Here is a 15,669-nt window from a genome sequence, read left to right on the forward strand (position 1 = left end):
CATCTTATCTGATATATTTTGACATATATGTCATTATTAAAAGTCATTATTCCCAAAAATAAAGATATCACCAGTGCACTGTTTTTGTTCCGCATAAAATACACACTTATTTACCTCTCCTGATCCCTATGTTTGAGTTGTTTATTACCCAATTGAAATGTTTCTTGATGTATTGGTTGAGCCAATAAAAACAGCAGAACAAGGTGGACTAATTCACAGACCCAACAGCTGAAGATTTGAACATGAGCGTTTCCACTCTCCCTCTGACTTCAAAGGAGATCAAACAAATATGACCTGAGAACACAATGGAAATCACATCTTGCCCTTTTAAGATTATTTAGCTCTTCCCTTTTATGTTAATGGACTTTAGTTGCAGAATTATGGTAATGTTTTCCTAGAAATTTAACTCAGGGGAAAACAGCAAAACCCCCAGATAAAGAGGCTGAGCCTCACCATCTCGTCATTGAAGAAAGGAGGTGGATCATCAACATATGCTTTAACTGCAGGGTCTTCCAAGACAAGAGAGCAGGGCTGATATAAGACAATTTGATATCAATTGTGTTTTAGGGTGCTGAAATACAAAAAAATACCATAGGGCTGAGCTGTTCACATTGTGTGTGTGTGTGTGAGTGAGTGAGTGAGTGAGTGAGTGAGTGAGTGAGTGAGTGAGTGAGTGAGTGAGTGAGTGAGTGAGTGAGTGAGTGAGAGTGAGAGAGAGTGAGAATGAGAGACAGACAGACAGACAGACAGACAGACAGACAGACAGACAGACAGAGAGACAGAGAGACAGAGAGACAGAGACAGAGACAGAGACAGAGACAGAGAGACAGAGAGACAGAGAGACAGAGAGAGAGAGAGAGAGAGAGAGAGAGAGAGAGAGAGAGAGAGAGAGAGAGAGAGAGAGAGAGCAGATTTTTACAAAAAGATAGATTTAGAGTTAGATACATTCGGTAAAATCTTTAAACAGGTCAACGTGCACAAGGCCGCAGGGCCAGACGGATTACCAGGACGTGTAGACTGAGCATGCGCTGACCAACTGGCAAGTGTCTACACTGATATTTTCGACTTGTCCGTGACCGAGTCTGTAATACCAACATGTTTCAAGCAGACCACCATAGTCCCTGTGTCCAAGAACACCAAGGTAACCTGCCTAAATGTGTTATGCTGGTGAATGAGGACCCAAAAGCGACGTAATAGTAACAGAGTCTTTATTCCAGTATTAAACAAATAATGATTCTCCTGGATATTATCAATGGTAAATCCAAAACAGGAAACTGAAATCCTCTCGTCAATAGAGAGGAACGACTGGAGACGCGACCACAGACTGCAGGTCGCTTCAGGAAGGCACTGGCCGTAGCTGACATAGACACCTGCTCACACGCAGCATCTGAAGAAGGCAAAGAACACGACAGGGCGGAACAAGGACACAGGACAGCAAACATCAAACAAGAATCCGACAAGGACAGAAGCGGAAAACAGAGGGAGAAATAGGGACTCTAATCAGAGGGCAAAATAGGGGACAGGTGTGAAAGAGTAAATGAGGTCGTTAGGAGAATGAGAAACAGCTGGGAGCAGGAACGGAACGATAGAGAGAGAGAGCGGGAGAGGGAGAGAGGGAGGAGGAGAGAGAGAGAGAGAAAGAGGGAAAGAACCTAATAAGACCAGCAGAGGGAAGCACAGGGACAAGACATGATGATCAAAGACAAAACATGACAGTACCCCCCCACTCACCGAGCGCCTCCTGGCGCACTCGAGGAGGAACCCTGGCGGCAACGAAGGAAATCATCAATCAACGAACGGTCCAGCACGTCCCGAGATGGAACCCAACTCCTCTCCTCAGGACCGTAACCCTCCCAATCCATTAAGTACTGGTGACCACGTCCCCGAGAACGCATGTCCATGATCTTCCGTACCTTGTAAATAGGAGCGCCCTCGACAAGGACGGGGGGGGGGGGAGGGAAGACGAACGGGGGCGCGAAGAAAAGGCTTGACACAAGAGACATGGAAGACAGGGTGGACGCGACGAAGATGTTGCGGAAGAAGCAGTCGCACAGCGACAGGATTGACGACCTGAGAGACACGGAACGGACCAATGAACCGCGGAGTCAACTTGCGAGAAGCTGTCGTAAGGGGAAGGTTACGAGTGGAAAGCCACACTCTCTGACCGCGACAATACCTAGGACTCTTAATCCTACGTTTATTGGCGGCTCTCACAGTCTGCGCCCTGTAACGGCAAAGTGCAGACCTGACCCTCCTCCAGGTGCGCTCACAACGTTGGACAAAAGCCTGAGCGGAGGGAACGCTGGACTCGGCGAGCTGGGACGAGAACAGAGGAGGCTGGTACCCAAGACTACTCTGAAACGGAGATAGACCGGTAGCAGACGAAGGAAGCGAGTTGTGAGCGTACTCAGCCCAGGGGAGCTGTTCTGCCCAAGACGCAGGGTTTCGAAACGAAAGGCTGCGTAATATGCGACCAATCGACTGATTGGCCCTTTCTGCTTGACCGTTAGACTGGGGATGAAACCCGGAAGAGAGACTGACGGAAGCACCAATCAAACGACAGAACTCCCTCCAAAACTGTGATGTGAATTGCGGACCTCTGTCTGAAACGGCGTCTAACGGGAGGCCATGAATTCTGAACACATTCTCAATGATGATTTGTGCCGTCTCCTTAGCGGAAGGAAGCTTAGCGAGGGGAATGAAATGTGCCGCCTTAGAGAACCTATCGATAACCGTAAGAATCACAGTCTTCCCCGCAGACGAAGGCAGACCGGTAATAAAGTCTAAGGCGATGTGAGACCATGGTCGAGAAGGAATGGGAAGCGGTCTGAGACGACCGGCAGGAGGAGAGTTACCTGACTTAGTCTGCGCGCAGTCCGAACAAGCAGCCACGAAACGACGCGTGTCCCGCTCCTGAGTAGGCCACCAAAACCGCTGGCGAATAGAAGCAAGCGTACCCCGAACGCCGGGGTGGCCAGCTAACTTGGCAGAGTGAGCCCACTGAAGAACAGCCAGACGAGTAGGGACAGGAACGAACAGAAGGTTACTAGGACAAGCGCGCGGCGACGCAGTGTGAGTGAGTGCTTGCTTTACCTGTCTCTCAATTCCCCAGACAGTCAACCCGACAACACACCCTTCAGGGAGAATCCCCTCTGGGTCGGTAGAAGCCACAGAAGAACTAAAGAGACGGGATAAGGCATCAGGCTTGGTGTTCTTATTTCCCGGGCGATAGGAAATCACGAACTCGAAACGAGCGAAAAACAACGCCCAACGAGCTTGACGTGCATTAAGTCGTTTGGCAGAACGGATGTACTCAAGGTTCTTATGGTCAGTCCAAACGACAAAAGGGACGGTCGCCCCCTCCAACCACTGTCGCCATTCGCCTATGGCTAAGCGGATGGCGAGCAGTTCGCGGTTACCCACATCATAGTTGCGCTCCGATGGCGACAGGCGATGAGAAAAGTAAGCGCAAGGATGGACCTTATCGTCAGAATGGAAGCGCTGAGACAGAATGGCTCCCACGCCCACCTCTGAAGCGTCAACCTCGACAATGAATTGTTTAGTGACGTCAGGAGTAACAAGGATAGGGGCGGATGTAAAACGCTTCTTGAGGAGATCAAAAGCTCCCTGGGCGGAACCGGACCACTTAAAGCAAGTCTTGACAGAAGTCAGAGCTGTGAGAGGGGCAGCCACTTGACCGAAATTACGAATGAAACGCCGATAGAAATTAGCGAAACCGAGAAAGCGCTGCAACTCGACACGTGACTTAGGGACGGGCCAATCGTTGACAGCCTGGACCTTAGTGGGATCCATCTGAATGCCTTCAGCGGAAATAACAGAACCGAGAAATGTGACAGAGGAGACATGAAAGGCGCACTTCTCAGCCTTCACGTAGAGACAATTCTCTAAAAGGCGCTGGAGTACACGTCGAACGTGCTGAACATGAATCTCGAGTGACGGTGAAAAAATCAGGATATCGTCAAGGTAAACGAAAACAAAAATGTTCAGCATGTCTCTCAGTACATCATTAACTAATGCCTGAAAGACAGCTGGAGCATTAGCGAGACCGAACGGCAGAACCCGGTATTCAAAATGCCCTAACGGAGTGTTAAACGCCGTTTTCCACTCGTCCCCCTCTCTGATGCGTACGAGATGGTAAGCGTTACGAAGGTCCAACTTAGTAAAGCACCTGGCTCCCTGCAAAATCTCGAAGGCTGACGACATAAGGGGAAGCGGATAACGATTCTTAACCGTTATGTCATTCAGCCCTCGATAATCCACGCAGGGGCGCAGAGTACCGTCCTTCTTCTTAACAAAGAAAAATCCCGCTCCGGCGGGAGAGGAAGAAGGCACCACGGTACCGGCGTCGAGAGAAACAGACAGATAATCCTCGAGAGCCTTACGTTCGGGAGCCGACAGAGAGTATAGTCTACCCCGAGGGGGAGTGGTCCCCGGAAGGAGATCAATACAACAATCATACGACCGGTGAGGAGGAAGGGAGCTGGCTCTGGACCGACTGAAGACCGTGCGCAGATCATGATATTCCTCCGGCACTCCTGTCAAATCACCAGGTTCCTCCTGAGTAGAGGGGACAGAAGACACAGGAGGGATAGCAGACATTAAACACTTCACATGACAAGAAACGTTCCAGGATAGGATAGAATTACTAGACCAATTAATAGAAGGATTATGACATACTAGCCAGGGATGACCCAAAACAACAGGTGTAAAAGGTGAACGAAAAATCAAAAAGGAAATGGTCTCACTGTGGTTACCAGATACTGTGAGGGTTAAAGGTAGTGTCTCACATCTGATACTGGGGAGAAGACTACCATCTAAGGCGAACATGGGCGTGGGCTTCCCTAACTGTCTGAGAGGAATGTCATGTTTCCGAGCCCATGCTTCGTCCATAAAACAACCCTCAGCCCCAGAGTCTATCAAGGCACTGCAGGAAGCAGCCGAACCGGTCCAGCGTAGATGGACCGACAAGGTAGTACAGGATCTTGATGGAGAGACCTGAGTAGTAGCGCTCACCAGTAGCCCTCCGCTTACTGATGAGCTCTGGCTTTTACTGGACAAGACATGACAAAATGTCCAGCAGAACCGCAATAGAGGCAAAGGCGGTTGGTGATTCTCCGTTCCCTCTCCTTAGTCGAGATGCGAATACCTCCCAGCTGCATGGGCTCAGTCTCTGAGCCGGTGGGAGGAGATGGTTGAGATGCGGAGAGGGGAAACACCGTTAACGCGAGCTCTCTTCCACGAGCTCGGTGACGAAGATCTACCCGTCGTTCTATGCGGATGGCGAGTGCAATCAAAGAGTCCACGCTGGAAGGAACCTCCCGGGAGAGAATCTCATCCTTAACCTCAGCGTGGAGTCCCTCCAGAAAACGAGCGAGCAACGCCGGCTCGTTCCAGTCACTGGATGCAGCAAGAGTGCGAAACTCTATAGAGTAATCCGTTATGGATCGATCACCTTGACATAGGGAAGCCAGGGCCCTGGAAGCCTCCTTCCCAAAAACTGAACGATCAAAAACCCGTATCATCTCCTCTTTAAAGTTCTGATAATCGTTAGAACACTCAGCCCTTGCCTCCCAGATAGCTGTGCCCCACTCCCGAGCCCGACCAGTAAGGAGTGATATGACGAAAGCGATCCGAGCTCTCTCACTTGAGTACGTGTTGGGCTGGAGAGAGAACACAATATCACACTGGGTGAGAAAAGAGCGACACTCAGTGGGCTGCCCAGAGTAACATGGTGGGTTATTAACCCTAGGTTCCGGAGACTCGGAAGACCAGGAAGTAGCTGGTGGCACGAGACGAAGACTCTGAAACTGTCCAGAGAGATCGGAGACCTGAGCGGCCAGGGTCTCAACGGCATGACGAGCAGCAAACAATTCCTGCTCGTGTCTGCCGAGCATTGCTCCCTGGAACTCGACGGCAGTGTTGAGAGAATCCATAGTCGCTGGGTCCATCTTGGTCGGATTCTTCTGTTATGCTGGTGAATGAGGACCCAAAAGCGACGTAATAGTAACAGAGTCTTTATTCCAGTATTAAACAAATAATGATTCTCCTGGATATTATCAATGGTAAATCCAAAACAGGAAACTGAAATCCTCTCGTCAATAGAGAGGAACGACTGGAGACGCGACCACAGACTGCAGGTCGCTTCAGGAAGGCACTGGCCGTAGCTGACATAGACACCTGCTCACACGCAGCATCTGAAGAAGGCAAAGAACACGACAGGGCGGAACAAGGACACAGGACAGCAAACATCAAACAAGAATCCGACAAGGACAGAAGCGGAAAACAGAGGGAGAAATAGGGACTCTAATCAGAGGGCAAAATAGGGGACAGGTGTGAAAGAGTAAATGAGGTCGTTAGGAGAATGAGAAACAGCTGGGAGCAGGAACGGAACGATAGAGAGAGAGAGCGGGAGAGGGAGAGAGGGAGGAGGAGAGAGAGAGAGAGAAAGAGGGAAAGAACCTAATAAGACCAGCAGAGGGAAGCACAGGGACAAGACATGATGATCAAAGACAAAACATGACAAAATGGCTACCGACAAGTAGCACTCACGTCGGTAGCCATGAAGTTCTTTGAAAGGCTGGTCGTGGCTCACATCAACAGCATTATCCCAGAAACCCTAGACCCACTCCAATTTGCATACCGCCACAACAGTTCCACAGATGATGCAATCTTTATTGCACTCCACACTGCCCTTTCCCAACTGGACAAAAGGAACACCTATGTGAGAATGCTATTCATTGACTACAGCTCAGCGTTCAACACCATTGTGCCCTCAAAGCTCATCACTTAGCTAAGGACCCTGGGACTAAACACCTCCCTCTGCAACTGGATCGTGGACTACCTGAAGGGCCGCCCCCAGGTGGTAAGGGTAGGTAACAACATCTGTCACGCTGATCCTCAACACGGAGGCCCCTCAGGGGTGCGTGCTCAGTCCCCTCTTATACTCCCTGTTCACCCACGACTGCATTGCCAAGCACGACTCCAACAGCATCATTAAGTTTGCCGACAACACAACAGTGGTAGGCCTGATTACCAACAACGATGAGACAGCCAATAGGGAGGAGATCAGAGACCTGGCAGTGTGGTTCCAGGATAACAACCTCACCCTCAACGTGATCAAGACAAAGGAGAGGATTGTAGACTACAGGAAAAGGAGGACCAGCAAGCCCCCATTCTCATTGACAGGGCTGCAGTGGAGCAGGTTGAGATCTTCAAGTTCCTTGGTATCCACGTCACCAACAAACTATCATGGTTCAAACACACCAAGACAGTCGTGAAGAGGGCACGACAAAACCTATTCCCCCTCAGGAGACTGAAAAGATTTGTCATGGGTCTTCAGATCCTCAAAAAGTTCTACAGCTGCACCATCGAGAGCATCCTGACTGGTTACATCACTGCCTGGTACGGCAACTGTGTACGGCCCAGTACATCACTGGGGCCAAGCTTCCTGTCATGCAGGACCTCTATACCAGGCGGTGTCAGACGAAGGCCCAAAAATTTGCCAAAGACTCCAGCCACCCTAGTCATAGACTGTTCTCTTTGCTACCGCACGGCAAGTGGTACCGGAGCGCCAAGTCTAAGTCCAAAAGGTTTCTTAACAGCTTCTACCCCAAGCCATAAGACTCCTGAACAGCTAATCAAATGGCTACCCGGACTATTTGCATTGTCCCCACCCCCATTTTTACGCTGCTGCTACTCTCTGTTTATTATCCATGTATAGTCACTTTACCTCTACCTACATGTACACTACCGTTCAAAAGTTTGGGGTCACTTAGACATTTCCTTGTTTTTGAAAGAAAAGCAAATTTTTTGTCTATTAAAATAACATCACATTGATCAGAAATACAGTGTAGACATTGTTAATGTTGTAAATGACTATTATAGCTTTTTTATGGAATATCTACATAGGTGTACCGAGGCGGATTATCAGCAACCATCACTCCTGTGATCCAAAGTCACGTTGTGTTAGCTAATCCAAGTTTATCATTTTTAAAAGGCTAATTGATCATTAGAAAACCCTTTTGCAATTATGTTAGCACAGCTGAAAACTGTTGTCCTGATTAAAGAAGCAATAAAACTGGCCTTCTTTAGACTAGTTGAGTATCAGCATTTGTTGGGTTCGATTACAGGCTAAAAATGGCCAGAAACAAATAGCTTTATTCTGAAACTCGTCAGTTTGTTCTTGTTCTGAGAAATGAAGGCTATTCCATGTGAGAAATTGCCAAGAAACTGAAGATCTCGTACAACGCTGTGTACTACTCCCTTCACAGAACAGCGCAAGCTGTCTCTAACCAGAATAGAAAGAGGAGTGGAAGACCCCAGTACACAACTGAACAAGAGGACAATTATATTACAGTGTCTAGTTTGAGAAACAGACGGCTCACAAGTCCTCAACTGGCAGCTTCATTAAATAGTACCCGCAAAACACCTGTCTCAACGTCAACAGTGAAGAGGCGACTCCGGGATTTCATAAGGGTTTTCTAATGATCTAATGATCAATTAGCCTTTGAAAATTATAAACTTGGATAGCTAACAAAATGTGCCATTGGAAGACAGGAGTGATGGTTGCTGATAATGGGCCTCTGTACACCTATGTAGATATTCCACTAAAAATCTGCCGTTTCCAGCTACAATAGTTATTTACAACATTAACATTGTCTTTCTGATCAATTTGATGTTATTTTAATGGACAAAAAAATGTGATTCTTTAAAAAACAAGGACATATCTAAGTGACCCCAAACTTTTGAACAGTAGTGTACATATTGCCTCAATTACCTCGACTAACTGGTGCCCCAACACAAAACTGAATTGTTGGTTAAAGGGCTTGTAAATAAGCATTTCACTGTAAGGTCTACACCTGTTGTATTCGGCGCATGTGACAAAACTTTAGATTTTTTCCGGCAAGGACATACAGTGGGGAGAACAAGTATTTGATACACTGCCGATTTTGCAGGTTTTCCTACTTACAAAGCATGTAGAGGTCTGTCATTTTTATCATAGGTACACTTCAACTGTGAGAGACGGAATCTAAAACAAAAATCCAGAAAATCACATTGTATGATTTTTAAATAATTAATTTGCATTTTATTGCATGACATAAGTATTTGATCACCTACCAACCAGTAAGAATTCCGGCTCTCACAGACCTGTTAGTTTTTCTTTAAGAAGCCCTCCTGTTCTCCACTCATTACCTGTATTAACTGCACCTGTTTGAACTCGTTACCTGTATAAAAGACACCTGTCCACACACTCAATCAAACAGATTCCAACCTCTCCACAATGGCCAAGACCAGAGAGCTGTGTAAGGACATCAGGGATACAATTGTAGACCTGCACAAGACTGGGATGGGCTACAGGACAATAGGCAAGCAGCTTGGTGAGAAGGAAACAACTGTTGGCGCAATTATTAGAAAATGGAAGAAGTTCAAGATGACGGTCAATCACCCTCGGTCTGGGGCTCCATGCAAGATTTCACCTCGTGGGGCATCAATGATCACGAGGAAGGTGAGGGATCAGCCCAGAACTACACGGCAGGACCTGGTCAATGACCTGAAGAGAGCTGGGACCACAGTCTCAAAGAAAACCATTAGTAACACACTACGCCGTCATGGATTAAAATCCTGCAGCGCACGCAAGGTCCCCCTGCTTAAGCCAGTGCATGTCCAGGCCTGTCTGAAGTTTGCCAATGACCATCTGGATGATCCAGAGGAGGAATGGGAGAAGGTCATGTGGTCTGATGAGACAAAAATAGAGCTTTTTGGTCTAACTCCACTCGCCGTGTTTGGAGGAAGAAGAAGTATGAGTACAACCCCAAGAACACCATCCCAACCGTGAAGCATGGAGGTGGAAACATCATTCTTTGGGGATGCTTTTCTGCAAAGGGGACAGGACGACTGCACCGTATTGAGGGGAGGATGGATGGGGCCATGTATCGCGAGATCTTGGCCAACAACCTCCTTCCCTCAGTAAGAGCATTGAAGATGGGTCGTGGCTGGGTCTTCCAGCATGACAACGACACGAAACACACAGCCATGGCAACTAAGGAGTGGCTCCGTAAGAAGCATCTCAAGGTGCTTAGCCAGTCTCCAGACCTGAACCCAATAGAAAATCTTTGGAGGGAGCTGAAAGTCCGTATTGCCCAGCGACAGCCCCGAAACCTGAAGGATCTGGAGAAGATCTGTAGGGAGGAGTGGGCCAAAATCCCTGCTGCAGTGTGTGCAAACCTAGTCAAGAACTACAGGAAACGTATGATCTCTGTAATTGCACACAAAGGTTTCTGTACCAAATATTAAGTTCTGCTTTTCTGATGTATCAAATACTTATGTCATGCAATAAAATGCAAATTATTTACTTAAAAATCATACAATGTGATTTTCTGGATTTTTGTTTTAGATTCCGTCTCTCACAGTTGAAGTGTACCTATGATAAAAATTACAGACCTCTACATGCTTTGTAAGTAGGAAAACCTGCAAAATCGGCAGTGTATCAAATACTTGTTCTCCCCACTGTATATAGGGTACTACCCTCCAAAACATAACCTAAACTCCAAATCAAATCTCCAAACCTACAACCTGATTTTGGACAAAATTACTTGGAAGGATTCCTACTACCAAAGATTCTTATTTCCAAGCTATTTAGCAAATGCTCTGGCAAACAAACAACAGAAACCTGAAAACACCATCCAACCTGGAACGGAGTGATTCATGTTTAGTCTGAAGCTACTTTTAAAGTCAAGAAGAAAAATACATTACAATGATATATTTTACTTCATAAGGACTTAGTCCTAAGTTAAAGGCTACCAAGCTTGCTAGGACAGAACATATCTGACTTCAACTTCAATTAGCACTGGGGTGTGAAGTGAGAGGTGTCAAAGCTCTTGAGCCCAACAATGGCATGAGAGTTTCACAGCCTACCCCACCAAAATGAAGAGGCCTTTGAAGCCCCCTCCCACTGTTCAGAGGTCATAACAATACAGTAAACTCTGGATGTAAAAAATTATATGGCACGAAAAGAAGGTCCTTAAGGAAAATCAAGATACACTTTTTGCTGACCATTATAAAGATGGGAACATAATCAAATTAATCTTCCACACAGACCATCTACCCCTCTGTTAAGGGGGGGGGGGGGTGTTAGCGATGGGTAGAAACTCAGGATATTAGACAACGAGGACTCCGAGTCAGCCAATGTTAACCTGTACTAGTCAGGAACAGTAATGGTAGAGGGCAACCCCAAACAAATTCAGCTGGACTTTCACATAATCAAAGAGATAGCTCAGCAGGATAAGCGCTCTCTTGAGAAAGATACGCCCACCCCGAGCGTGTCAGACCAGACCTCTTCATTATACAACCCCACAGACGAGCAACCCCAAGCAGAAAGTCAACCTCTCAGCACAGAGTACTACCCTCATTGAAATTACGAATACATTCACCCAGCTGGAGGGAAGACAGGTGGAGCTGGAACAGCAGGTGAACACTCCAGTCAGCACAAAAAATTGTCCAGCTCAACAACACCCCCTCAACTAGACCCTGACAGCTGTAGTTGGATAGAAACATATCTGCACTCTGGACTGTGGTGAGACAACATCAACAGGAGAAAGAGCAGGAGCAGGAGAAGAACAGAGCACTAGAGGAGAGGATCAGAGTGCTGGAGGAAAGGGTGAGGGGGATGGCATGTGACAGAGATCCCCTGGGCTTGTGACAGAGAACAACCCATTAGAGAGCTGGCTAACCCCGCAAAGAAATCAGCAGAACAGCCCACCTCAGCCCCTGACCAAAGTCTTGACACCACAGCAGAACAGTCCACCCCAGACCCTGACCATAGCCTCGACATCACAGCAGGACAGACAAATAAAGAACCCCAAGCCCAGGGGATCCCACCCCCCATGTCAGCCACCCTGATAGCCCCCCTGACAACCCCCCCCCACACACACACACACCCACTGAGGACATACACAAGCCACAGATTGTACTCCTTACTCAAACGGGAAATATATACAAGAAACAAACTTTTTCCCAAACACACAGTGTCTAAACTCTGGTGTCCAAACACCCAGCGCGCCCTAGACCTTCTGTCTGAAGACGAACTAGGGTCACCCAGCCACATAATAATACACACAGGCACAAATGACCTGAGAGCACAGCAGGAAAGGGTGGCCACAGCACTCAAGGGAGTGATTGAAAAAGATTATTCTACTTTTCCCAACGCACAAGTGGTTATCTCCACCCTGCTTCCACGAAAAGACTTCCACCTTGCTACCATACAGCAGGTAAACACAAGTATTTCCCATGACTGTGACTCAAAACCAAATGTTTACCTGGCTCACCACTCCATCCTGGACTTGAACAGCATTTTACGACCAGGTCCACCTATATAAGGCAGCAGTGCCCCCTTTAACCCGGATCCTAAAGGACATCGCCCTCAAACACAACCCCAACACTTCACACAGGAGCAACAGATCAATAGACACGCTTTGCGGCACGCTGAGTATGTACATAGTCAAATGGTAGGCTTCGAGGGGACTCCTACAGTAGGTATACCTACAGCTCATCTCTTGGCAGTAGTACTGTAGAATACTTTATCATTGACCTCAACCCAGAGTCTCTCAGAGCATTCACAGTCAGCCCACTGATCACAGTTGATTTTGAACAGAGCAATACTCAATAATGATACTCAATAAGGAACTGAATAATATTAAGAAATGCTATAGATGGAAGGAAAGTACTGTGGAAACCTACTAAACAGTATATTTGACCTCTCAGCTTCCCTATCAAATCAAAAAACGTCAAACAGAAAACCGAAGAACAATAACAACAATGACAAATGGTTTGATGAAGAATGCAAAATCCTAAGAAAGAAATTGAGAAACCTATCCAACCAAAAAGAGAGACCCAGAAAACCTGAGCCTACGCCTTCACAATGGTGAATCACTAAAACAATACAGAAATACACTACGGAAAAAGGAGCAGCACTTCAGAAATCAGCTCAATGTAATTGAAGAACCCATAGACTCTAACCACTTCTGGGAAAATTTGAAAACACTAAACAAACAACAACATGAAGAGTTATTATCCAAAATTGATATTTATGTGTAAACCACTTCTCCAATCATTTTGGCTCTATAACAAAGAACAAAGAACAAACAGCAAAAACATATAAACTCAGCAAAAAAAGAAACGTCCCTTTTTCAGGACCCTGTCTTCTAAAGATAATTCCTAAAAATCCAAATAACTTCACATATCTTCATCGTAAAGGGTTTAAACACTGTTTCCCATGCTTGTTCAATGAACCATGAACAATTGATGAACATGCACCTGTGGGACGGTCGTTAAGACACTAACAGCTTACAGACGGTAGGCAATTAAGGTCACAGTTATGAAAACTTAGGACACTAAAGAGGCCTTTCTACTGACTCTGAAAAACAACAAAAGAAAGATGCCCATGGTCCCTGCTCATCTGCGTGAACGTGCCTTAGGCATGCTGCAAGGAGGCATGAGGACTGCAAATGTGGCCAGGCCACTAAATTGCAATGACCATACTGTGAGATGCCTAAGACAGCGCTACAGGGAGACAGAGAGGACAGCTGATCATCCTCGAAGTGCCAGACCATGTGTAACAACACCTGCACAGGATCGGAACATCCGAACATCACGCCTGCAGGACAGGTACAGGATGGCAACAACAACTGCCCGAGTTACACCAGGAATGCACAATTCCTCCATCAGTGCTCAGACTGTCCGCAATAAGTTGAGAGAGGCTGGACTGAGGGCTTGTAAGCCTGTTGTAAGGCAGGTCCTCACCAGACATCACTGGCAACAACGTCGCCTATGGGCACAAACCCACCGTCACTGGACCAGACAGGACTGGCAAAAAGTGCTCTTCACTAACGAGTCACGGTTTTGTCTCAACAGGGGTGATGGTCGAATTCGCGTTTATCGTCAAAGGAATGAGCCTTACACCGAGGTCTGTACTCTGGAGCGGGATCGATTTGGAGGTGAAGGGTCCGTCATGGTCTGGGGCGGTGTGTCACAGCAACATAGGACTGAGCTTGTTGTCATTGCAGGCAATCTCAAAGCTGTGCGTTACAGGGAAGACATCCTCCTTCCTCATGTGGTACCCTTCCTGCAGGCTCATCCTGACATGACCCTCCAGCATGACAATGCCACCAGCCATACTGCTCGTTCTGTGCATGATTTCCTATAAGATAGGAATGTCAGTGTTCTGCCATGGCCAGCGAAGAGCCCGTATCACAATCCCATTGAGCACATCTGGGACCTGTTGGATCGGAGGGTGAGGGCTAGGGCCATTCCCCCAGAAATGTCCGGGAACTTGCAGGTCCCTTGGTGGAAGAGTGGGGTAACATCTCACAGCAAGAACTGGCAAATCTGGTGCAGTCCCTGAGGAGGAGATGCACTGCAGTACTTAATGCAGCTGGTGGCCACACCAGATACTGACTGTTACTTTTGATTTTGACAACCCCTTTGTTCAGGGACACATTATTCCATTTCTGTTAGTCACATGTCTGTGGAACTTGTTCAGTTTATGTCTCAGTTATTATGTTCATACAAATATTTACACATGTTAAGTTTCCTGAAAATAAACACAGTTGACAGTGAGAGGACGTTTCTATTTTCGCTGAGTTTACATGATCAAATACAAATCATAGAATCAACGATTAAAGACTACCAGAACCCACTGGATTCTCCAATTACATTGAATGAACTACAGGACAAAATACAAACCCTACAACCCAAAAAGGCCTGTGGTGTTGATGGTACCCTCAATGAAATGATAAAATATAAAGACCACAAATTCCAATTGGCTATACTTAAACTCTTTAACATCATCCTTAGCTCTGGCATCTTCCCCAATATTTGGAAACAAGGACTGATCATCCCAATCCACAAAAGTGGAGACAAATTTGACCCCAATAACTACCGTGGGATATGCGTCAACAGCAACAGCAAACAATGTACTTAGCAAATGTCAAATTGGCTTTTTACCAAATTACCATACGACAGACCACATGTTCACCCTCCACACCTTAATTGACAAACAAACAAACCAAAACAAAGGCAAAATATTATGCTTTGTTGATTTCAAAAAAGCTTTTGACTCAATTTGGCATGAGGGTCTGCTATACACATTGATGGAAGGTGGTGTTGGTGGAAAAACATACAACATTACAAAATCCATTCACACAACAACAAGTGTGTGGTTATAATTGGGAAAAAACACACATTGCTTTCCACAGGGCCGTGGGGTGAGACAGGGATGCAGCTTAAGCCCCACCCTCTTCAACATATATACATCAATGAATTGGTGAGGGCACTAGAAGTCTGCAGCACACGGCCTCACCCTACTAGAATCTGAAGTCCAAAGTACAGTGGCAGAATACCTGACCACTGTGACTGACCCAAAATTAAGGACATCTTTGACTATGTACAGACTCAGTGAGCATAGCCTTGCTATTGACAAAGGCCGCCGAAGGCAGACCTGGCTCTCAAGAGAAGACAGGCTATGGGACACTGCCCACAAAATGAGGTGGAAACTGAGCTGCACTTCCTAACCTCCTGCCAAATGTATGACCATATTAGAGACATATATTTCCCTCAGATTACACAGATTCACAAAGAATTAAAAAACAAATC

This window comes from Salvelinus alpinus, chromosome 37, assembly GCF_045679555.1.
Source record: "Salvelinus alpinus chromosome 37, SLU_Salpinus.1, whole genome shotgun sequence".
Classification (NCBI taxonomy): Eukaryota; Metazoa; Chordata; class Actinopteri; order Salmoniformes; family Salmonidae; genus Salvelinus; species Salvelinus alpinus.